Source organism: Musa acuminata, chromosome BXJ2-1 (genome assembly GCF_036884655.1).
Source record: "Musa acuminata AAA Group cultivar baxijiao chromosome BXJ2-1, Cavendish_Baxijiao_AAA, whole genome shotgun sequence".
Lineage (NCBI taxonomy): Eukaryota > Viridiplantae > Streptophyta > Magnoliopsida > Zingiberales > Musaceae > Musa > Musa acuminata.
Genome location: NC_088338.1, coordinates 24164027 through 24186455, shown reverse-complemented (window position 1 = coordinate 24186455; position 22429 = coordinate 24164027). Strand labels below are relative to the sequence as shown.

The following is a 22429-nucleotide window of genomic DNA, read 5'->3' as shown; positions in this document are numbered from 1 at the left end:
TCGCTATTGTGACCCTAATCCGGAAAGCTCTCTCCGAGCCCCTCGATACTGACTGTGTAGCAGTCACAACAAATTCTGAGCCCCAAAACAAACGTCGGAGGTCTACGGGAGATGTTTCGTATCTCGGGACGCAAAAAGGAGTGCAACACGAGGACTTCCCAGGGGGTCACCCATCCTAGTACTACTCTCTCCAAAGTATGCTTAACTTTGAAGTTATGATGGGATCCGGTGCTTTAGTGCTGGCATTATCGCAACCGTTTCGCGTGCTTCGTCCCTCGCCTATGTGCACGTCGCGGCCGGCGCATCAACGTCCGGACCCTCTTGCCCGTCACGAAACCGTTGGCGCTTTCTCGAACGTTCACGAAATCCCTATTGCAAGCTCTCTCCGAGCCCTAGCCCAACGACTGCGTATCGGTCACGGTAAGCGCGCGTCGAAACTATCGGCACTTTCTAGAACGATTTCGGAATTGCTATTGCGACCCCAATCCGGAAAGCTCTCTCCGAGCCCCACGATACCGACTGCATAGCAGTCACGGTAAATTCCGCGCCCCAAAACAATCGTCTCGGAGGTCTACGGGAGATGTTTCGTATCTCGGGACGCAAAAAGGAGTGCAACAGGAGGACTTCCCACGGGGTCACCAATCCTAGTACTACTCTCTCTAAAGCACGCTTAACTTCGGAGTTCTGATGAGATCCAGTGCTTTAGTTCTAGCACTATCGCACCCGTTTCGCGTGCTTCGTCATTCGCCTATGTGCACGTCGCGGACGACGCATCAACGTCCGGAGCCTCTTGCCCGTCACGAAACCGTCGGCACTTTCTCGAAAGTTCATGAAATCCCTATTGCAAGCTCTCTTCGAGCCCTAGCCCAACGACTGCGTATCGGTCACGACAAGTGCGCGTCGAAACCATCAGCACTTTCTAGAACGATCTCGGAATCGCTATTGCCACCCCAATCCTGAAAGCTCTCTCCGAGCCCCACGATACTGACTGCATAGCGGTCATGGTATATTCCGAGCCCCAAAACAATCGTCTCGGAGGTCTACGGGAGATGTTTCGTACCTCGGGACGCAAAAGGAGTGCAACACGAGGACTTCCCAGGGGGTCACCCAACCTAGCACTACTCTCGCCAAAGCACGCTTAACTTCGGAGTGCTGATGGGATCCGTTGCTGTACTGCTGGCATTATCGCACCCGTTTCGCGTGCTTCGTCCCTCGCCTATGTGCACGTCGCGGCCAGCGCATCAATGTCCGGAGCCTCTTGCCCGTCACGAAACCGTCGGCGTTTTCTCGAACGTTCACGAAATCCCTATTGCAAGCTCTCTCCGAGCCCTAGCGCAACGAATGCGTATCGGTTACGACAAGAGCGCGTCGAAACCATCGGCACGTTCTAGAACGATATCGGAATCGCTATTGCGACCCCAATCTGGAAAGCTCTCTCCGAGCCCCACGATACTAACTGCGTAGCGGTCACGGCAAATTCCGAGCCCCAAAACAATCGTCTCGGAGGTCTTCGGGAGATGTTTCTTATCTCGGGACGCAAAAAGGAGTGCAACACGAGGACTTCCCAGGGGGTCACCCATCCTAGCACTACTCTCGCCAAAGCACGCTTAACTTCGGAGTGCTGATGGGATCCGTTGCTTTACTGCTGGCATTATCGGACCCGTTTCGTGTGCTTCGTCCCTCGCCTATGTGCACGTCGCGGCCGGCGCATCAACGTCCGGAGCCTCTTGCCCATCACGAAACCATCGGCGCTTTCTCGAACGTTCACGAAATCCCTATTGCAAGCTCTCTCCGAGCCCTAGCCCAACGACTGCGTATCGGTCACGGCAAGTGCGCGTCGAAACCATCGGCACTTTCTAGAACGATCTCGGAATCGCTATTGCCACCCCAATCCAGAAAGCTCTCTCCGAGCCCCACAATACTGACTGCGTAGCGGTCACGGCAAATTCCGAGCCCCAAAACAATCGTCTCGGGGGTCTACGGGAGATGTTTCGTATCTCGGGACGCAAAAAGGAGTGCAACACGAGGACTTCCCAGGGGGTCACCCATCCTAGTACTACTCTCTCCAAAGTACGCTTAACTTCGAAGTTCTGATGGGATCCGGTGCTATAGTGCTGGCATTATCGCACCCGTTTCGCGTGCTTCGTCCCTCGCCTATGTGCACGTCGCGGCCAGCGCATCAACGTCCGGAGCCTCTTGCCCGTCACGAAACCGTCGGCGCTTTCTCGAACGTTCACGAAATCCCTATTGCAAGCTCTCTCCGAGCCCTAGCCAAATGACTGCGTATCGGTCACGGCAAGCGCGCGTCGAAACCGTCGGCACTTTCTAGAATTATATCGGAATCGCTATTGCGACGCAAATCCGGAAAGCTCTCTCCGAGCCCCACGATACTGACTGCGTAGCGGTCATGGCAAATTCCGAGCCCCAAAACAATCGTCTCGGACGTCTACGGGAGATGTTTCGTATCTCGGGACGCAAAAAGGAGTGCAAAACGAGGACTTCCCAAGGGGTCACCCATCCTAGTACTACTCTCTCCAAAGTACGCTTAACTTCGAAGTTCTGATGGGATCCGGTGCTTTAGTGCTGGCATTATCGCACACGTTTCGCGTGCTTCGTCCATCGCCTATGTGCACGTCGCGGCCGGCGCATCAACGTCCGCAGCCTCTTGCCCGTCACGAAACCGTCGGCGCTTTCTCGAACGTTCGCGAAATCCCTATTGCAAGCTCTCTCCGAGCCCTAGCCCAACGACTGCGTATTGGTCACGGCAAGCGCACGTCGAAACCATCGGCACTTTCTAGAACGATCTCAGAATCGCTATTGCCACCCCAATACGGAAAGCTCTCACCGAGCCCCACGATACTAACTGCGTAGCACTCACGGTAAATTCCGAGCCCCAAAACAATTGTCTCGGAGGTCTACATGAGATGTTTCGTATCTCGGTACGCAAAAAGGAGTGCAACACGAGGACTTCCCAGGGGGTCATCCATCCTAGTACTACTCTCGCCAAAGCACACTTAACTTCGGATTGCTGATGGGATCCGGTGCTTTAGTGCTGGCATTATCGAACCCGTTTCGCGTGCTTCGTCCCTCGCCTATGTGCACGTCGCGGCCGGCGCATCAATGTCCGGAGCCTCTTGCCCGTCACGAAACCGTCGGCGCTTTCTCGAACGTTCACGAAATCCCTATTGCAAGCTCTCTCCGAGCCCTAGCCCAACGACTGTGTATCGGTCACGGCAAGCGCGCGTCGAAACCATCGACACTTTATAGAACGATCTTGGAATCGCTATTGCGACCCCAATCCGGAAAGCTCTCTCCGAGCCCCACGATACTGACTGCGTAGCGGTCCCGGCAAATTCCGAGCCCCAAAACAATCGTCTCGGGGGTCTACGGGAGATGTTTCGTATCTCGGGACGCAAAAAGGAGTGCAAAACGAGGACTTCCCAGGGGGTCACCCATCCTAGTACTAATCTCTCCAAAGTACGCTTAACTTCAAAGTTCTGATGGGATCCGGTGCTTTAGTGCAGGCATTATCGCACCCGTTTCGCGTGCTTCGTCCCTCGCCTATGTGCACGTCGCGGTTAGCGCATCAACGTCCGGAGCCTCTTGCCCGTCACGAAACCGTCAGCGCTTTCTCGAACGTTCACAAAATCCCTATTGCTAGCTCTCTCCGAGCCCTAGCCCAATGACTGCGTATCGGTCACGGCAAGTGCGCGTCGAAACCATCGGCACTTTCTAGAACGATATCGGAATCGCTATTGCCACCCCAATCCAGAAAGCTCTCTCCGAGCCCCACAATACTGACTGCGTAGCGGTCACGGCAAATTCCGAGCCCCAAAACAATCGTCTTGGAGGTCTACGGGAGATGTTTCGTATCTCGGGACGCAAAAAGGAGTGCAACACGAGGACTTACCAGGGGGTCACCAATCCTAGTACTACTCTCTCTAAAGCACGCTTAACTGCGGAGTTCTGATGGGATCCAGTGCTTTAGTTCTTGCATTATCGCACCCATTTCGCGTGCTTCGTCCTTCGCCTATGTGCACGTCGCGACCGGTGCATCAACGTCCGGAGCCTCTTGCCCGTCACGAAACCGTCGGCGCTTTCTCGAACGTTCACGAAATCCCTATTGCAAGCTCTCTCCGAGCCCTAGCCCAACGACTGCGTATCGGTCACGGCAAGCGCGCGTCGAAACCATCGGCACTTTCTAGAACGATCTCGGAATCGCTATTGCCACCCCAATCCGGAAAGCTCTCTTCGAGCCCCACGATACTAACTGCATAGCAGTCATGGTAAATTCCGAGCCCCAAAACAATCGTCTCGGAGGTCTACGGGAGATGTTTCGTATCTCGGGACGCAAAAGGAGTGCAACACGAGGACTTCCCAGGGGGTCACCCATCCTAGCACTACTCTCGCCAAAGCACGCTTAACTCCGGAGTGCTGATGGGATCCGTTGCTTTACTGCTGGCATTATCGCACCCGTTTCGCGTGCTTCGTCCCTCGCCTATGTGCATGTCGCGGCCGGCGCATCAATGTCCGGAGCCTCTTGCCCGTCACGAAACCGTCGGCGCTTTCTCGTGTTGAATCTCGGATTTTGATGATGAAATCAATTAATGGGTTAATTGATCTAATCCATATTATTGAGTTAAGTGTGCAGGATTAACTACGATAACCAGAAAACACAAAGCAAGAATACCGGAGTCAAGATCGATGGACGTTTAAGAGTCCGAAGAGTCGTCGGAGATGCTGCCGGAACCAACCGAGAAGAAATCGGGAACCTATCGGAAATTTCGGAAGTTCGCCGAAGAGATCGTCGGAGGTTCACGGAGATCACCGAGAAGCCTCGGCTACTCGTTAAAGTCATCACAAGATCGGGAGCTTGATGGGAGTCCGTCGGAAGAAGCTCGTCGGAAAGCTCGCCGAAACAAGACTCGACGTTCGCGGTTGAAAGCTTGCTTAGGATGTGTTTTTGTTATGTAGTTCACTTGTAATTACGATTAGGATTAAGAGATAATCCTATATCCTGGTTAGGGGCCAACTGGGCCCAAAGTCAGATATGGTTTGGGCTTAAATTAAGCCAAACCAGTGAAATCAGAGTGCCAGGCTGTGGCACCGCCTGGCTGGGCGGTGGCATCGCCCAGCACCCGAGAGCTGGGCGGTGACACCTCCTTGGCTGGGCGGTTGCACCGTCCAGCACCCGAGCGCTGGGCGGTGGCACCTCCAGCACCGGGAACCCTAAGAAAATTCAAATTTTGGAGCCCAAAATTTGAATCCTCTTGAGGCCTATAAATACCCCTCAAATCTCAGCTGAGGTTACAACTTTTGAGAAGCATTTTGATTGAGAGAAAAGTCTTAGAAAGTCTTAGCAAGTCTTGTTTTCAATTTGCTAGAGAGTTCTCCTCCTTCTTTCTTATTGAAAATTTGTAAGAGGTTGAGCTGCTTGTAAAAGGTTGTAAGAGGGGTGTTTACCCTTCCTTTTCAAGAGACTTGCTAGTGGAATGTGGGAGCCTTATCGAAGAGGGGCCTCGCAAGTGGAGTAGGTCATTTGACCGAACCACTCTAAAAATCGGCGTAATCTCTAGTTTGCATTTTATTATTGTCATTTACATTACTGCAAATCTTCTTACTGCTTTAGTTCCTTATTACCCTTGCTGCGCAACTTTAAGAATACGCTTTCAAGTTAAACTTTTCAAGTTTCGTTCTTATCGTACGAAAGATTTTGTTAAAATCGAAGTTTTAATCCGCTGCACTAATTCACCCCCCCCCCCCCTCTTAGTGCCGCTCCGATCCTAACAATTGGTATCAGAGCGAGGTTATCTCTCATATTTGGTTTAATACCCAAGAGAGATGGCTTACTCCGGCATGCAAGAGGGCCACTCTATTGCACGACCACCTTTGTTTAATGGGTCGGATTACACATATTGGAAGACTCGCATGAGGATCTTCCTCATTTCTATGGACTTTGAGCTTTGGTCTATTGTTGAGAATGGATTTCAAAAATCTTCTCTTCCGATGAGCGAATGGAATGAATCGGAGAAGAAGGTTTTTGCTTTAAATGCAAAGGCTATGAATGTCTTGTTTTGTGCATTAGACAAAAACGATTTTAATCGTGTTTCAATGTGTGATTCAGCTTTTGATATTTGGATAACTCTTGAGGTCACTCATGAAGGCACTAGTCGAGTGAAAGAGTCCAAAATCAACATCCTTGTGCACTCTTACGAACTTTTCCGAATGAAACCAAGTGAGTCCATCGGAGACATGTACACCCGGTTTACGGATGTCATCAATGGACTCAAAGCTCTTGGTAAAGATTTTACTAACTTTGAACTAGTAACTAAAATCTTAAGATCTCTCCCTAAAAGTTGGGATCCAAAAGTTACGGCCATTCAAGAGGCCAAAGACCTTAAAGCATTCCCTCTTGAAGAACTCATTGGGTCTCTAATGACCTACGAAATGACATGTCAAGCTCATGACGAGCTCGAGAACCCCCTTCCAAAGAACAGGAAGAATATGGCACTCAAATCACAAGAAGACCACTTGAAAGGAACATCAAGTGATGAGGACAGTGACAATGATATTGCACTTTTGACTCAAAAATTTAAAAAATATTTAAGAAAGAACAAACTTAAAAATAATATAAAAAATAAATTTGAACAAAAGAAGGACCAAGTGATTTGCTATGAATGCAAAAAACTGGGACACTACAAGAACGATTGTCCTCAAGCCAAAAAGAGGACATCAAAGAAGAAGGCGCTCAAGGCAACATGGGATAATTCAAGCGCGTCCGAAGAAGAGGAGTCCAACACCGAGCAAGTTGCTCATTACGCGCTAATGGCATTAGAAGAAGAGGTATGTGATTTATTTAATGAAGATTTATCTTTTGAAGAACTCTCTATCGCTTTTCATGAATTATTTGATGAATGTAGAACTGTTAGCAAGAAGTTAAGTATCTTAAAGAAAGAGCATGCTTTGCTACAAGATAAGTTTGATAGTCTTCAAACTCCTCCATGCTCTAAGTGTGAGCATTTAGAAGCAATAAAAAATGAAAATTTGCTTCTTAAGGAAACCTTAAACAAGTTTAAGGTTGGTAGCAAAGGATTAGATATGATCCTTGCACACAAGGGTCACATCGCAAATAGAAATGGAATTGGATTTGTAAAAGGATTACATCAAAATCCTACCACTTTCATAAAAGGACCTACATTACATGTTTCCTCTTATATGAAATGCAACTTCTGTTGCAAATCCGGACATATTGCCTACAAATGTCCATTTAGGAAAATTAGTTCACAAAAATTAATATGGGTTCCTAAAGGAACTATAAAGGATTCAAAAATAAATAACAAGGTTAGTGGGTCAATTTTTGAGGCACCCAAAATCAAATGGGTACCTAAAAATCATCCTCTTTTGTAGACAAACCCACAAGCTAGGAGCAAGAGATGGTATCTCGATAGTGGATGCTCAAGACATATGACTGGAGATCCATCTCATTTTTCTATGCTCACTAGCAAAGAAGAAGGGTACGTCACCTTCGGAGACAACAACAAAGGCAAAATCATTGGCAAGGGAACTATTGATAACAAATTTAGTTTTTCCATTGATGATGTTTTACTAGTTGATGGATTAAAACATAATCTCTTGAGTATTAGTCAACTATGCGATAAATGTTATATCGTTAGATTTGAATCAAATATGTGCATTATTGAAAAACCAAATCATAACATGACTATGATTGCTTTAAAACAAAATAATGTCTATACCATCAATCTTGATGAACTAGGTAAAGAAATGTGTTTCTCCGCCGTAAATGATGATGCTTGGCTTTGGCATAGGAGATTAGGTCATGCAAGCATGAAAACAATATCTAAAATCTCATCTCAAGAATTAGTACGAGGGATTCTGAATATGAAGTTTATTAAGGATAAGGTATGCAATGCATGTCAACTAGGCAAACAAATAAAAACAAGCTTCAAACCAAAAAATCAAATTAGCACCACTAGACCATTACAATTGATCCATTTGGACTTATTTGGACCAATTGATACAACAAGTCTAGGTGGAAGCAAATATGCTTTTGTGATTGTGGATGACTACTCTAGATACACTTGGACCTATTTCTTAGCTCACAAAAGTGATTGCTTCAAGTGTTTCTCTAAGTTTTGTAAACTCACTCAAAACGAAAAAGGCTTCATGATTTCATCAATTCGGAGTGATCACGGTGGTGAATTCCAAAATCGTGACTTTCAAAATTTTTGCGAAGTAAATGGGTACAATCATAACTTCTCAACTCCAAGAAATCCTCAACAAAATGGAGTAGTTGAAAGGAAAAATAGAAACCTACAAGAAATGGCAAGAACTATGTTAAATGAACATAGTTTACCCAAATATTTTTGGGCCGAAGCCGTAAATACGGCTTGTTACATCATGAATAGGGTCCTAATAAGACCATCTCTATCAAAAACTCCCTATGAATTATGGAATAACAAAAAACCAAATATTTCTTATTTTAAAGTTTTCGGTTGTAAATGCTTCATTTTAAATGAAAAGGATGCCCTAGGTAAATTTGATGCTAAATCCGATGAAGGCATTTTTCTTGGTTACTCCTCCGTTTCTAAGGCCTTTCGTGTCTTTAACAAAAGAACCTTAGTAATAGAAGAGTCTATTCATGTAGTTTTTAATGAAATTTCTGATTTAAAGAAAAATGATTTTGATGATGATCTTGGTTTTGATAATTTGAATTTAAACGAACCCCCTCATCAAAATAGCCATTTGAATGCATCTTCTTCCGAAATTTCTTTACCCAAAGAATGGAAGTATGTAGATGCTCATCCAAAGGAGCTAATTATAGGAGATACAACAAAAGGGGTTCAAACTCGTTCTTCTTTCAAGAATTTTTGTGCTAACGCCGCTTTCCTTTCTCACATTGAACCTAAATGCATTGACGAAGCCTTAAAAGATGATTTTTGGGTCATTGCAATGCAAGGAGAATTGAACCAATTTGAGAGGAATGAGGTATGGAAGCTTGTTCCTAGACCAAGTGACCACTTAGTCATAGGTACTAAGTGGGTCTTTAGAAACAAGCAAGACGAAAATGGTATCGTGGTTAGAAACAAGGCTAGATTAGTGGCCAAAGGTTTCAACCAAGAAGAAGGTATCGATTACGAAGAAACCTTCGCTCCCGTGGCTCGATTAGAAGCCATAAGGATGCTCCTTACCTATGCTAGTAGTAATAATTTTAAACTATTTCAAATGGATGTTAAAAGTGCTTTCTTGAATGGTTTTATTTCCGAAGAAGTATATGTCGAACAACCTACCGGATTTGAAAATTCTCTTCTTCCTAATCATGTATTCAAATTGACTAAAGCTCTCTATGGCTTGAAACAAGCTCCTAGAGCTTGGTATGAAAGACTTAGTTCCTTTCTTATTTTAAATAATTTTACCAAAGGCAAGGTTGATACTACATTGTTTATTAAACATTTTGAAAATAATTTTCTTATTGTGCAAATTTATGTTGACGATATTATTTTTGGCTCTTCGGATGAATCACTATGTGAATCATTTGCCAAATGTATGAGTCATGAATTTGAAATGAGTTTAATGGGTGAATTAACTTTCTTTTTAGGATTACAAATCAAACAACTTAGTGATGGTATATTTCTTAACCAATCCAAATATACATTAGAATTGTTAAAACGATTTAACATGGATAATTCAAAAGCAATAAACACCCCTATGAGTACTACGACTAAGTTAGATATGGATGAAAATAGTGAAAATTTCGATCAAAAAACGTATAGGGGAATGATAGGTAGTCTACTCTACCTCACCGTGACTAGACCAGATATTATGTTTAGTGTAGGACTTTGCACTAGGTTTCAATCTAATCCTAAATTATCTCATCTAAAGAGTGTTAAAAGAATATTTAGGTATCTTAAAGGAACTCCAAATTTAGGATTGTGGTATCCAAAATCTGAAAAATTCGATCTAATAGCTTATGCAGATGCCGATTTTGGTGGATGTAGGATAGATAGAAAAAGTACATCCGGAACATGCCAATTTTTAGGACATGGACTTGTTTCTTGGACTTCCAAGAAACAAAATTCAGTTGCACTATCTACGGCGGAAGCCGAATACATTGCTGCAAGTGCTTGTTGTGCACAAGTCATTTGGATGAAAAATACATTAGAAGACTATAGAATTCACTTTAAAAACATTCCCATAAAATGTGATAATACTAGTGCCATATGTCTTACTAAAAATCCAATTCAGCACTCTAGAGCTAAGCACATCGACGTTAGGCATCATTTCATACGCGATCATGTCCTTAACAATGATGTTGTTCTAGAATTCATTGACACAAAGCATCAATTAGCAGATATATTTACAAAAGCTTTGAATGAAGACCAATTTGAATTCATTAGAAGGGAATTAGGTATGTTAAATTGTCCCTAAGAATAAACTTGGTTGAATGGATTTTCCATAAAGTTTTTCATTCTTTCTCCGTTCCTCGGTGACTTGTTAAATTATCTTATCCTATCTTGAGTCAAACACCGCTTCCATCTGATCAAGATTAATGATTTTATGATATTTTGAATCTCAAAATTGATTTTGATGGCTTGATTATGAGTTTCAAGTTGACGAATTGAATTTGAATGGATTTGTATTCGAATTATGATCTTGACTTATTGGAGTTACTACTTAAAATTTTTTTTTTCTTATCCCAATCTCTTCTTTGTACATCTACAATTTTTGTTATTTATAAAAAGAAGAGATAGGATAATATGGATGAATGCTGAATTTTCCTTTAAGATGAACTCTGCGTAAATATTTTAGCATACTTAATTTTGAATGATAAAATCTTTGTATGATCAATGATAATATAGATGAGTGATGTATGATCAATGATAAAATCTTTGTATGATCAATGATAATATAGATGAGTGATGTATGATCAATGATAAAATCTTTGTATGATAAATTATGTGCTTCAAGTCTCATTCTCTTTTTGTTGATGACAAAGGGGGAGAAAAGTGATGACTTGTATCATTTTAATAGCATAACTTATATGAATTGCAAAAGCTTGTGTGATATGAATGTCTTATATGCCTTGCAAAATCCTTGAGAATATCACAAGATTGATTGATCATATTGAAAGCATGCCTTACATCGATATCATGAAATTCATGTTGAAAATCTTTATCTCCTATCGTAGTAAAAATTGTCCCATATCATTTGACTTATGATTTTCATCGAAGTTTCGCATTTACTATTGCTTAATGAGAATAACGATAAGCTCTACGGTTAGAACTTATCGGTTTATGCTTGAATTCAATGGATGAAATTCAAGTGTTTTCATTTTCTCATAATATGGCATATAGATAGGGGGAGTTATGTTTAACTCCGTCATCAATTGATTGTCATCATAAAAAAGGGGGAGATTGTTGAATCTCGGATTTTGATGATGAAATCAATTAATGGGTTAATTGATCTAATCCATATTATTGAGTTAAGTGTGCAGGATTAACTACGATAACCAGAAAACACAAAGCAAGAATACCAGAGTCAAGATCGATGGACGTTTAAGAGTCCGAAGAATCGTCGGAGATGCTGCCGGAACCAACCGAGAAGAAATCGGGAACCTATCGGAATTTTCGGAAGTTCGCCGAAGAGATCGTCGGAGGTTCACGGAGATCACCGAGAAGGCTCGGCTACTCGTTAAAGTCATCACAAGATCAGGAGCTTGATGGGAGTCCGTCGGAAGAAGCTCGTCGGAAAGCTCGCTAAAACAAGACTCGACGTTCGCGGTTGAAAGCTTGCTTAGGATGTGTTTTTGTTATGTAGTTCACTTGTAATTAGGATTAGGATTAAGAGATAATCCTATATCCTGGTTAGGGGCCAACTGGGCCCAAAGTCAGATATGGTTTGGGCTTAAATTAAGCCAAACCAGTGAAATCGCAGTGCCAGGCGGTGACACCTCCTTGGCTGGGCGGTTGCACCGTCCAGCACCCGAGCGCTGGGCGGTGGCACCGCCTGGCTGGGCGGTGGCACCTCCAGCACCGGGAACCCTAAGAAAATTCAAATTTTGGAGCCCAAAATTTGAATCCTCTTGAGGCCTATAAATACCCCTCAAATCTCAGCTGAGGTTACAACTTTTGAGAAGCATTTTGATTGAGAGAAAAGTCTTAGAAAGTCTTAGCAAGTCTTGTTTTCAATTTGCTAGAGAGTTCTCCTCCTTCTTTCATATTGAAAATTTGTAAGAGGTTGAACTGCTTGTAAAAGGTTGTAAGAGGGGTGTTTACCCTTCCATTTCAAGAGATTTGCTAGTGGAAGGTGGGAGCCTCATCGAAGAGGGGCATCGCAAGTGGAGTAGGTCATTTGACCGAACCACTCTAAAAATCGGCGTAATCTTTGGTTTGCATTTTATTATTGTCATTTACATTACTGCAAATCTTCTTACTACTTTAGTTCCTTATTACCCTTGCTGCACAATTTTAAAAATATGCTTTCAAGTTAAACTTTTCAAGCTTCGTTCTTATCGTACGAAAGATTTTGTTAAAATCGAAATTTTAATCCGCTGCACTAATTCACCCCCCCCCTCTTAGTGCCGCTCCGATCATAACATCTCGAACGTTCACGAAATCCCTATTGCAAGCTCTCTCCGAGCCCTAGCCCAACGACTGCGTATCGGTCACGGCAAGCGCACGTCGAAACCATCGGCAATTTCTAGAACGATATCGGAATCGCTATTGCGACCCCAATCCGGAAAGCTCTCTCCGAGCCCCACGATACTGACAGCGTAGCGGTCACGGCAAATTCCGAGCCCCAAAACAATCGTCTCGGGGGTCTACGGGAGATGTTTCGTATCTCGGGACGCAAAAAGGAGTGCAACACGAGGACTTCCCAGGGGGTCACCCATCCTAGTACTACTCTCTCCAAAGTATGCTTAACTTCGAAGTTCTGATGGGATCCGGTGCTTTAGTGCTGGCATTATCGCACCCGTTTCGCATGCTTCGTCCCTCGCCTATGTGCACATCGCGGCCAGCGCATCAACGTCCGGAGCCTCTTGCCCGTCACGAAACCGTCGGCGCTTTCTCGAACGTTCACGAAATCCCTATTGCAAGCTCTCTCCGAGCCCTAGCCCAACGACTGCGTATCGGTCACGGCAAGCGCGCGTCGAAACCATCGGCACATTCTAGAACGATCTCGGAATCGCTATTGCGACCCCAATCCGGGAAGCTCTCTTCGAGCCCCACGATACTGACTGCGTAGCGGTCACGGCAAATTACGAGCCCCAAAACAATCGTCTCGGAGGTCTACGGGAGATGTTTCGTATCTCGGGACGCAAAAAGGAGTGCAACACAAGGACTTCCAAGGGGGTCACCAATCGTAGTACTACTCTCTCTAAAGCACGCTTAACTTCGGAGTTCTGATGGGATCCAGTGCTTTAGTTCTGGCATTATCGCACCCGTTTCGCATGCTTCGTCCTACGCCTATGTGCACGTCGCAGCCGGCGCATCAACGTCCGGAGCCTCTTGCCCGTCACGAAACCGTCGGCGCTTTCTCGAACGTTCACGAAATCCCTATTGCAAGCTCTCTCCGAGCCCTAGCCCAATGACTGCGTATCGGTCACGGCAAGCGCGCGTCGAAACCATCGGCACTTTCTAGAACGATCTCGGAATCGCTATTGCCACCCCAATCCGGAAAGCTCTCTCCGAGCCCCACGATACTAACTGCGTAGCAGTCACGGTAAATTCCGAGCCCCAAAACAATCGTCTCGGAGGTCTACGTGAGATGTTTCGTATCTCGGGACGTAAAAAGGAGTGCAACACGAGGACTTCCCTGGGGGTCACCCATCCTAGTACTACTCTCGCCAAAGCACGCTTAACTTCGGATTGCTGATGGGATCCGGTGCTTTAGTGCTGACATTATCGCACCCGTTTCGCGTGCTTCGTCCCTCGCCTATGTGCACGTCGCGGCCAGCGCATCAACGTCCGGAGCCTCTTGCCCGTCAAGAAACCGTCGGCGCTTTCTCGAACGTTCACGAAATCCCTATTGCAAGCTCTCTCCGAGCCCTAGCCCAACGACTGCGTATCGGTCACGGCAAGCGCGCGTCGAAACCATCGGCACATTCTAGAACGATCTCGGAATCGCTATTGTGACCCCAATCCGGAAAGCTCTCTCCGAGCCCCACGATACTGACTGCGTAGCGGTCACGGCAAATTACGAGCCCCAAAACAATCGTCTCGGAGGTCTACGGGAGATGTTTCGTATCTCGGGACGCAAAAAGGAGTGCAACACAAGGACTTCCAAGGGGGTCACCAATCGTAGTACTACTCTCTCTAAAGCACGCTTAACTTCGGAGTTCTGATGGGATCCAGTGCTTTAGTTCTAGCATTATCGCACCCGTTTCGCGTGCTTCGTCCTACGCCTATGTGCACGTCGCAGCCGGCGCATCAACGTCCGGAGCCTCTTGCCCGTCACGAAACCGTCGGCGCTTTCTCGAACGTTCACGAAATTCCTATTGCAAGCTCTCTCCGAGCCCTAGCCCAATGACTGCGTATCGGTCACGGCAAGCGCGCGTCGAAACCATCGGCACTTTCTAGAACGATCTCGGAAACGCTATTGCCACCCCAATCCGGAAAGCTCTCTCCGAGCCCCACGATACTAACTGCGTAGCAGTCACGGTAAATTCCGAGCCCCAAAACAATCGTCTCGGAGGTCTACGTGAGATGTTTCGTATCTCGGGACGTAAAAAGGAGTGCAACACGAGGACTTCCCTGGGGGTCACCCATCCTAGTACTACTCTCGCCAAAGCACGCTTAACTTCGGATTGCTGATGGGATCCGGTGCTTTAGTGCTGACATTATCGCACCCGTTTCGCGTGCTTCGTCCCTCGCCTATGTGCACGTCGCGGCCAGCGCATCAACGTCCGGAGCCTCTTGCCAGTCAAGAAACCGTCGGTGCTTTCTCGAACGTTCACGAAATCCCTATTGCAAGCTCTCTCCGAGCCCTAGCCCAACGACAGCGTATCGGTCACGGCAAGCGCGCGTCGAAACCATCGGCACATTCTAGAACGATCTCAGAATCGCTATTGCGACCCCAATCCGGAAAGCTCTCTCCGAGCCCCACGATACTGACTGCGTAGCGGTCACGGCAAATTCCGAGCCCCAAAACAATCGTCTCGGGGGTCTACGGGAGATGTTTTGTATCTCGGGACGCAAAAAGGAGTGCAACGCGAGGACTTCCCAGGGGGTCACCCATCCTAGTTCTACTCTCTCCAAAGTACGCTTAACTTCGAAGTTCTGATGGGATCCGGTGCTTTAGTGCTGGCATTATCGCACCCGTATCGCGTGTTTCGTCCCTCGCCTATGTGCACGTCGCGGCCAGCGCATCAACGTCTGGAGCCTCTTGCCCGTCATGAAACCATCGGCGCTTTCTCGAACATTCACGAAATCCTTATTGCAAGCTCTCTCCGAGCCCTAGCCCAACGACTGCGTATCGGTCACGGCAAGCGCTCGTCGAAACCATCGGCACTTTCTAGAACGATCTCGGAATCGCTATTGCGACCCCAATCCGGAAAGCTCTCTCCAAGCCCCACGATACTGACTGCGAAGCGGTCACGGCAAATTCCGAGCCCCAAAACAATCGTCTCGGAGGTCTACGGGAGATGTTTCGTATCTCGGGACGCAAAAAGGAGTGCAACACGAGGACTTCCCAGGGGGTCAACAATCCTAGTACTACTCTCTCGAAAGCACGCTTAACTTCGGAGTTCTGATGGGATCCGGTGCTTTAGTTCTTGCATTATCGCACCCGTTTCGCGTGCTTCGTCCTTCGCCTATATGCACGTCGCGACCGGCGCATCAACGTCCGGAGCCTCTTGCCCGTCACGAAACCATCGGCGCTTTCTCGAACGTTCACGAAATCCCTATTGCATGCTCTCTCCGAGCCCTAGCCCAACGACTGCGTATCGGTCACGGCAAGCGCGCGTCGAAACCATCGGCACTTTCTAGAACGATCTCAGAATCGCTATTGCCACCCCAATCCGGAAAGCTCTCTCCGAGCCCCACGATACTAACTGCGTAGCAGTCACGGTAAATTTCGAGCCCCAAAACAATCGTCTCGGAGGTCTACGGGAGATGTTTCGTATCTCAGGACGCAAAAGGAGTGCAACACGAGGACTTCCCAGGGGGTCACCCATCCTAGTACTACTCTCGCCAAAGCACGCTTAACTTCGGAGTGCTGATGGGATCCGGTGCTTTAGTGCTGGCATTATCGCACCCGTTTCGCGTGCTTCGTCCCTCGCCTATGTGCACGTCGCGGCCGGCGCATAAATGTCCGGAGCCTCTTGCCCGTCACGAAACCGTCGGCGCTTTCTCGAACGTTCACGAAATCCATATTGCAAGCTCTCTCCGAGCCCTAGCCCAACGACTGCGTGTCGGTCATGGCAAGCGCGCGTCCAAACCATCGGCACTTTCTAGAACGATATCGGAATCGCTATTGCGACCCCAATCCGGAAAGCTCTCTCCGAGCCCCACGATACTGACTGCGTAGCGGTCACGGCAAATTCCGAGCCCCAAAACAATCGTCTCGGGGGTCTACGGGAGATGTTTCGTATCTCGGGACGCAAAAAGGAGTGCAACACGAGGACTTCCCAGGGGGTCACCAATCCCAGTACTACTCTCTCGAAAGCACGCTTAACTTCGGAGTTCTGATTGGATCCGGTGCTTTAGTTCTTGCATTATCACACCCGTTTCGCGTGCTTCGTCCTTCGCCTATATGCACGTCGCGACCAGCGCATCAACGTCCGGAGCCTCTTGCCCGTCACGAAACCATCGGCGCTTTCTCGAACGTTCACGAAATCCCTATTGCATGCTCTCTCCGAGCCCTAGCCCAACGACTGCGTATCGGTCATGGCAAGCACGCGTCGAAACCATCGGCACTTTCAAGAACGATCTCGGAATCGCTATTGCCACCCCAATCCGGAAAGCTCTCTCCGAGCCCCACGATACTAACTGCGTAGCAGTCACGGTAAATTCGGAGCCCCAAAACAATCAACTCGGAGCTCTACGGGAGATGTTTCGTATCTCGGGACGCAAAAGGAGTGCAACACGAGGACTTCCCAGGGGTTCACCCATCCTAGTACTACTCTCGCCAAAGCACGCTTAACTTCGGAGTGCTGATGGGATCCGGTGCTTTAGTGCTGGCATTATCGCACCCATTTCGCGTGCTTCGTCCCTCGCCTATGTGCACGTCGCGGCCAGCGCATCAATGTCCGGAGCCTCTTGCCCGTCACGAAACCGTCGGCGCTTTCTCGAACGTTCACGAAATCCCTATTGCAAGCTATCTCCGTGCCCTAGCCCAACGACTACGTATCGGTCACGGCAAGCGCGCGTCGAAACCATCGGCACATTCAAGAACGATCTCGGAATCGCTATTGCCACCCCAATCCGGAAAGCTCTCTCCGAGCCCCACGATACTAACTGCGTAGCAGTCACGGTAAATTCCGAGCCCCAAAACAATCAACTCGGAGCTCTACGGGAGATGTTTCGTATCTCGGGACGCAAAAGGAGTGCAACACGAGGACTTCCCATGGGGTCACCCATCCTAGTACTACTCTCGCCAAAGCACGCTTAACTTCGGAGTGCTGATGGGATCCGGTGCTTTAGTGCTGGCATTATCGCACCCATTTCGCGTGCTTCGTCCCTCGCCTATGTGCACGTCGCGTCCAGCGCATCAATGTCCGGAGCCTCTTGCCCGTCACGAAACCGTCGGCGCTTTCTCGAACGTTCACGAAATCCCTATTGCAAGCTATCTCCGAGCCCTAGCCCAACGACTGCGTATCGGTCACGGCAAGCGCGCGTCGAAACCATCGGCACATTCTAGAACGATCTCAGAATCGCTATTGCGACCCCAATCCGGAAAGCTCTCTCCGAGCCCCACGATACTGACTGCGTAGCGGTCACGGCAAATTCCGAGCCCCAAATCAATCGTCTCGGGGGTCTACGGGAGATGTTTTGTATCTTGGGAAGCAAAAAGGAGTGCAACACGAGGACTTCCCAGGGGGTCACCCATCCTAGTACTACACTCTCCAAAGTACGGTTAACTTCGAAGTTCTGATGGGATCCGGTGGTTTAGTGCTTGCATTATCGCACCCGTTTCGCGTGTTTCGTCCCTCGCGTATGTGCACGTCGCGGCCAGCGCATCAACGTCCGGAGCCTCTTGCCCGTCACGAAACCGTCGGCGCTTTCTCGAACATTCATGAAATCCCTATTGCAAGCTCTCTCCGAGCTCTAGCCCAACGACTACGTATCGGTCACGGCAAGCGCGCGTCGAAACCATCGGCACTTTCTAGAACGGTCTCGGAATCGCTATTGCGACCCCAATCCGGAAAGCTCTCTCCGAGCCCCACGATACTGACTGCGTAGCGGTCACGGCAAATTCCGAGCCCCAAAACAATCGTCTCGGAGGTCTACGGGAGATGTTTCGTATCTCGGGACGCAAAAAGGAGTGCAACACGAGGACTTCCCAGGGGGTCACCAATCCTAGTACTACTCTCTCGAAAGCACGCTTAACTTTGGAGTTCTGATGGGATCCGGTGCTTTAGTTCTTGCATTATCGCACCCGTTTCGCGTGCTTCGTCCTTCGCCTATATGCACGTCGCGACAGGCGTATCAACGTCCGGAGCCTCTTGCCCGTCACGAAACCATCGGCGCTTTCTCGAACGTTCACGAAATCCCTATTGCATGCTCTCTCCGAGCCCTAGCCCAACGACTGCGTATCGATCACGGCAAGCGCGCGTCGAAACCATCGGCACTTTCTAGAACGATCTCGGAATCACTATTGCCACCCCAATCCGGAAAGCTCTCTCCGAGCCCCACGATACTAACTGCGTAGCAGTCACGGTAAATTCCGAGTCCCAAAACAATCAACTCGGAGCTCTACGGGAGATGTTTCGTATCTCGGGACGCAAAAGGAGTGCAACACGAGGACTTCCCAGGGGGTCACCCATCCTAGTACTACTCTCGCCAAAGCACGCTTAACTTCGGAGTGCTGATGGGATCCGGTGCTTTAGTGCTGGCATTATCGCACCCGTTTCGCGTGCTTCGTCCCTCGCCTATGTGCACGTCGCGGCCGGCGCATCAATGTCCGGAGCCTCTTGCCCGTCACGAAACCGTCGGCGCTTTCTCGAACGTTCACGAAATCCATATTGCAAGCTCTCTCCGAGCCCTAGCCCAACGACTGTGTGTCGGTCACGGCAAGCGCGCGTCCAAACCATCGGCACTTTCTAGAACGATATCGGAATCGCTATTGCGACCCCAATCCGGAAAGCTCTCTCCGAGCCCCACATTACTGACTGCGTAGTGGTCACGGCAAATTCCGAGCCCCAAAACAATCGTCTCGGCGGTCTACGGGAGATGTTTCGTATCTCGGGACGCAAAAAGGAGTGCAACACGAGGACTTCCCTTGGGGTCACCAATCCTAGTACTACTCTCTCTAAAGCACACTTAACTTCGGAGTTCTGATGGGATCCGGTGCTTTAGTTCTTGCATTATCACACCCGTTTCACGTGCTTCGTCATTCGCCTATATGCACGTCGCGACCGGCGCATCAACGTCCGGAGCCTCTTGCCCGTCACGAAACCATCGGCGCTTTCTCGAACGTTCACGAAATCCCTATTGCATGCTCTCTCCGAGCCCTAGCCCAACGACTGCGTATCTGTCACGGCAAGCGCGCGTCGAAACCATCGGCATTTTCTAGAACGATCTCGGAATCGCTATTGCCACCCCAATCCGGAAAGCTCTCTCCGAGCCCCACGATACTAACTGCGTAGCAGTCACGGTAAATTCTGAGCCCCAAAACAATCAACTCGGAGCTCTACGGGAGATGTTTCGTATCTCGGGACGCAAAAGGAGTGCAACACGAGGACTTCCCAGGGGGTCACCCATCCTAGTACTACTCTCGCCAAAGCACGCTTAACTTCGGAGTGCTGATGGGATCCGGTGCTTTAGTGCTGGCATTATCGCACCCATTTCGCGTGCTTCGTCCCTTGCCTATGTGCACGTCGCGGCCGGCGCATCAATGTCCGGAGCCTCTTGCCCGTCACGAAACCGTCGGCGCTTTCTCGAACGTTCACGAAATCCCTATTGCAAGCTCTCTCCGAGCCCTAGCCCAAGGACTGCGTGTCGGTCACGGCAAGCGCGCGTCCAAACCATCAGCACTTTCTAGAACGATATCGGAATTGCTATTGCGACCCCAATCCGGAAAGCTCTCTCCGAGCCCCACGATACTGACTGCGTAGCGATCACGGCAAATTTCGAGCCCCAAAACAATCGTCTCGGGGGTCTACGGGAGATGTTTTGTATCTCGGGACGCAAAAAGGAGTGCAACACGAGGACTTCCCAGGGGGTCACCCATCCTAGTACTACTCTCTCCAAAGTACGCTTAACTTCAAAGTTCTGATGGGATCCGGTGCTTTAGGGCTTGCATTATCGCACCCGTTTCGCGTGTTTCGTCCCTCGCCTATGTGCACGTCGCGGCCAGCGCATCAACGTCCGGAGCCTCTTGCCCGTCACGAAACCGTCGGCGCTTTCTCGAACATTCACGAAATCCCTATTGCAAGCTCTCTCCGAGCCCTAGCCCAACGACTGCGTATCGGTCACGGCAAGCGCGCGTCGAAACCATCGGCACTTTCTAGAACGATCTTGGAATCGCTATTGCGACCTCAATCTGGAAAGCTCTCTCCGAGCCCCACGATATTGACTGCGTAGCGGTCACGGCAAATTCCGAGCCCCAAAACAATCGTCTCGGAGGTCTACGGGAGATGTTTCGTATCTCGGGACGCAAAAAGGAGTGCAACACGAAGACTTTCCAGGGGGTCACCAATCCTAGTACTACTCTCTCGAAAGCACGCTTAACTTCGGAGTTCTGATGGGATCCGGTGCTTTAGTTCTTGCATTATCGCACCCGTTTCGCGTGCTTCGTCCTTCGCCTATGTGCACGTCGCGGCCGGCGCATTAATGTCCGGAGCCTCTTGCCCGTAACGAAACCGTCGGCGCTTTCTCGAACGTTCACGAAATCCATATTGCAAGCTCTCTCCGAGCCCTAGCCCAACGAATGCGTGTCGGTCACGGCAAGCGCGCGTCCAAACCATCGGCACTTTCTAAAACGATATCGGAATCGCTATTGCGACCCCAATCCGGAAAGCTCTCTCCGAGCCCCACGATACTGACTGCATAGCGGTCATGTAAATTCCGAGCCCCAAAACAATCGTCTCGGAGGTCTACGGGAGATGTTTCGTACCTCGGGACGCAAAAGGAGTGCAACACGAGGACTTCCCAGGGGGTCACCCATCCTAGTACTACTCTCGCCAAAGCACGCTTAACTTCGGAGTGCTGATGGGATCCGGTGCTTTAGTGCTGGCATTATCGCACCCATTTCGCGTGCTTCGTCCCTTGCCTATGTGCACGTCGCGGCCGGCGCATCAATGTCCGGAGCCTCTTGCCCGTCACGAAACCGTCGGCGCTTTCTCGAACGTTCACGAAATCCCTATTGCAAGCTCTCTCCGAGCCCTAGCCCAAGGACTGCGTGTCGGTCACGGCAAGCGCGCGTCCAAACCATTGGCACTTACTAGAACGATATCGGAATCGCTATTGCGACCCCAATCCGGAAAGCTCTCTCCGAGCCCCACGATACTGACTGCGTAGCAATCACGGCAAATTTCGAGCCCCAAAACAATCGTCTCGGGGGTCTACGGGAGATGTTTTGTATCTCGGGACGCAAAAAGGAGTGCAACACGAGGACTTCCCAGGGGGTCACCCATCCTAGTACTACTCTCTCCAAAGTACGCTTAACTTCAAAGTTCTGATGGGATCCGGTGCTTTAGGGCTTGCATTATCGCACCCGTTTCGCGTGTTTCGTCCCTCGCCTATGTGCACGTCGCGGCCAGCGCATCAACGTCCGGAGACTCTTGCCCGTCACGAAACCGTCGGCGCTTTCTCGAACATTCACGAAATCCCTATTGCAAGCTCTCTCCGAGCCCTAGCCCAACGACTGCGTATCGGTCACGGCAAGCGTGCGTCGAAACCATCGGCACTTTCTAGAACGATCTCGGAATCGCTATTGCGACCCCAATCCGGAAAGCTCTCTCCGAGCCCCACGATATTGACTGCGTAGCGGTCACGGCAAATTCCGAGCCCCAAAACAATCGTCTCGGAGGTCTACGGGAGATGTTTCGTATCTCGGGACGCAAAAAGGAGTGCAACACGAAGACTTTCCAGGGGGTCACCAATCCTAGTACTACTCTCTCGAAAGCACGCTTAACTTCGGAGTTCTGATGGGATCCGGTGCTTTAGTTCTTGCATTATCGCACCCGTTTCGCGTGCTTCGTCCTTCGCCTATATGCACGTCGCGACCGGCGCATCAACGTCCGGAGCCT

At 48.8% G+C, this 22429-nt stretch overlaps 15 non-coding genes and 16 pseudogenes across 15 annotated transcripts; all 31 read right to left on the bottom strand.

The window, feature by feature from the left end:
- Positions 1-137: 137 nt before the first annotated feature.
- Positions 138-256, bottom strand: LOC135604112 (5S ribosomal RNA; annotated as a pseudogene).
- Positions 257-606: 350 nt separating this feature from the next.
- LOC135603766 (5S ribosomal RNA) lies at positions 607-725 on the bottom strand (annotated as a pseudogene).
- Positions 726-1074: 349 nt separating this feature from the next.
- LOC135601829 (5S ribosomal RNA) lies at positions 1075-1193 on the bottom strand (annotated as a pseudogene).
- Positions 1194-1543: 350 nt separating this feature from the next.
- On the bottom strand, positions 1544-1662 carry LOC135602347 (5S ribosomal RNA; annotated as a pseudogene).
- A 350-nt stretch (positions 1663-2012) lies between these two features.
- Positions 2013-2131, bottom strand: LOC135600361 (5S ribosomal RNA). Its single transcript, XR_010482684.1, has one exon. It is a non-coding gene; the product is annotated as a 5S ribosomal RNA (ribosomal RNA).
- A 350-nt stretch (positions 2132-2481) lies between these two features.
- Positions 2482-2600, bottom strand: LOC135601085 (5S ribosomal RNA). The gene has a single exon (XR_010483389.1). It is a non-coding gene; the product is annotated as a 5S ribosomal RNA (ribosomal RNA).
- A 350-nt stretch (positions 2601-2950) lies between these two features.
- On the bottom strand, positions 2951-3069 carry LOC135601358 (5S ribosomal RNA). Its single transcript, XR_010483654.1, has one exon. It is a non-coding gene; the product is annotated as a 5S ribosomal RNA (ribosomal RNA).
- A 350-nt stretch (positions 3070-3419) lies between these two features.
- LOC135601842 (5S ribosomal RNA) lies at positions 3420-3538 on the bottom strand (annotated as a pseudogene).
- Positions 3539-3888: 350 nt separating this feature from the next.
- Positions 3889-4007, bottom strand: LOC135603547 (5S ribosomal RNA; annotated as a pseudogene).
- Positions 4008-4356: 349 nt separating this feature from the next.
- On the bottom strand, positions 4357-4475 carry LOC135601682 (5S ribosomal RNA; annotated as a pseudogene).
- Positions 4476-12873: 8398 nt separating this feature from the next.
- Positions 12874-12992, bottom strand: LOC135600921 (5S ribosomal RNA). The gene has a single exon (XR_010483231.1). It is a non-coding gene; the product is annotated as a 5S ribosomal RNA (ribosomal RNA).
- A 350-nt stretch (positions 12993-13342) lies between these two features.
- LOC135603887 (5S ribosomal RNA) lies at positions 13343-13461 on the bottom strand (annotated as a pseudogene).
- A 350-nt stretch (positions 13462-13811) lies between these two features.
- On the bottom strand, positions 13812-13930 carry LOC135599979 (5S ribosomal RNA). The gene has a single exon (XR_010482316.1). It is a non-coding gene; the product is annotated as a 5S ribosomal RNA (ribosomal RNA).
- A 350-nt stretch (positions 13931-14280) lies between these two features.
- Positions 14281-14399, bottom strand: LOC135603758 (5S ribosomal RNA; annotated as a pseudogene).
- A 350-nt stretch (positions 14400-14749) lies between these two features.
- On the bottom strand, positions 14750-14868 carry LOC135599978 (5S ribosomal RNA). The gene has a single exon (XR_010482315.1). It is a non-coding gene; the product is annotated as a 5S ribosomal RNA (ribosomal RNA).
- Positions 14869-15218: 350 nt separating this feature from the next.
- LOC135602426 (5S ribosomal RNA) lies at positions 15219-15337 on the bottom strand (annotated as a pseudogene).
- A 350-nt stretch (positions 15338-15687) lies between these two features.
- Positions 15688-15806, bottom strand: LOC135602290 (5S ribosomal RNA; annotated as a pseudogene).
- A 349-nt stretch (positions 15807-16155) lies between these two features.
- LOC135603033 (5S ribosomal RNA) lies at positions 16156-16274 on the bottom strand. Its single transcript, XR_010484073.1, has one exon. It is a non-coding gene; the product is annotated as a 5S ribosomal RNA (ribosomal RNA).
- A 350-nt stretch (positions 16275-16624) lies between these two features.
- Positions 16625-16743, bottom strand: LOC135603267 (5S ribosomal RNA; annotated as a pseudogene).
- A 349-nt stretch (positions 16744-17092) lies between these two features.
- On the bottom strand, positions 17093-17211 carry LOC135602734 (5S ribosomal RNA). Its single transcript, XR_010484013.1, has one exon. It is a non-coding gene; the product is annotated as a 5S ribosomal RNA (ribosomal RNA).
- A 349-nt stretch (positions 17212-17560) lies between these two features.
- On the bottom strand, positions 17561-17679 carry LOC135604062 (5S ribosomal RNA). The gene has a single exon (XR_010484189.1). It is a non-coding gene; the product is annotated as a 5S ribosomal RNA (ribosomal RNA).
- A 350-nt stretch (positions 17680-18029) lies between these two features.
- On the bottom strand, positions 18030-18148 carry LOC135600923 (5S ribosomal RNA). Its single transcript, XR_010483233.1, has one exon. It is a non-coding gene; the product is annotated as a 5S ribosomal RNA (ribosomal RNA).
- A 350-nt stretch (positions 18149-18498) lies between these two features.
- On the bottom strand, positions 18499-18617 carry LOC135602301 (5S ribosomal RNA; annotated as a pseudogene).
- Positions 18618-18966: 349 nt separating this feature from the next.
- LOC135602920 (5S ribosomal RNA) lies at positions 18967-19085 on the bottom strand. The gene has a single exon (XR_010484060.1). It is a non-coding gene; the product is annotated as a 5S ribosomal RNA (ribosomal RNA).
- Positions 19086-19435: 350 nt separating this feature from the next.
- On the bottom strand, positions 19436-19554 carry LOC135602707 (5S ribosomal RNA; annotated as a pseudogene).
- Positions 19555-19903: 349 nt separating this feature from the next.
- Positions 19904-20022, bottom strand: LOC135602808 (5S ribosomal RNA). The gene has a single exon (XR_010484026.1). It is a non-coding gene; the product is annotated as a 5S ribosomal RNA (ribosomal RNA).
- Positions 20023-20372: 350 nt separating this feature from the next.
- On the bottom strand, positions 20373-20491 carry LOC135600934 (5S ribosomal RNA). The gene has a single exon (XR_010483243.1). It is a non-coding gene; the product is annotated as a 5S ribosomal RNA (ribosomal RNA).
- A 350-nt stretch (positions 20492-20841) lies between these two features.
- LOC135603292 (5S ribosomal RNA) lies at positions 20842-20960 on the bottom strand (annotated as a pseudogene).
- A 348-nt stretch (positions 20961-21308) lies between these two features.
- LOC135602695 (5S ribosomal RNA) lies at positions 21309-21427 on the bottom strand. The gene has a single exon (XR_010484009.1). It is a non-coding gene; the product is annotated as a 5S ribosomal RNA (ribosomal RNA).
- A 350-nt stretch (positions 21428-21777) lies between these two features.
- Positions 21778-21896, bottom strand: LOC135600933 (5S ribosomal RNA). The gene has a single exon (XR_010483242.1). It is a non-coding gene; the product is annotated as a 5S ribosomal RNA (ribosomal RNA).
- Positions 21897-22246: 350 nt separating this feature from the next.
- On the bottom strand, positions 22247-22365 carry LOC135603291 (5S ribosomal RNA; annotated as a pseudogene).
- Between the last annotated feature and the right edge of the window lie 64 nt (positions 22366-22429).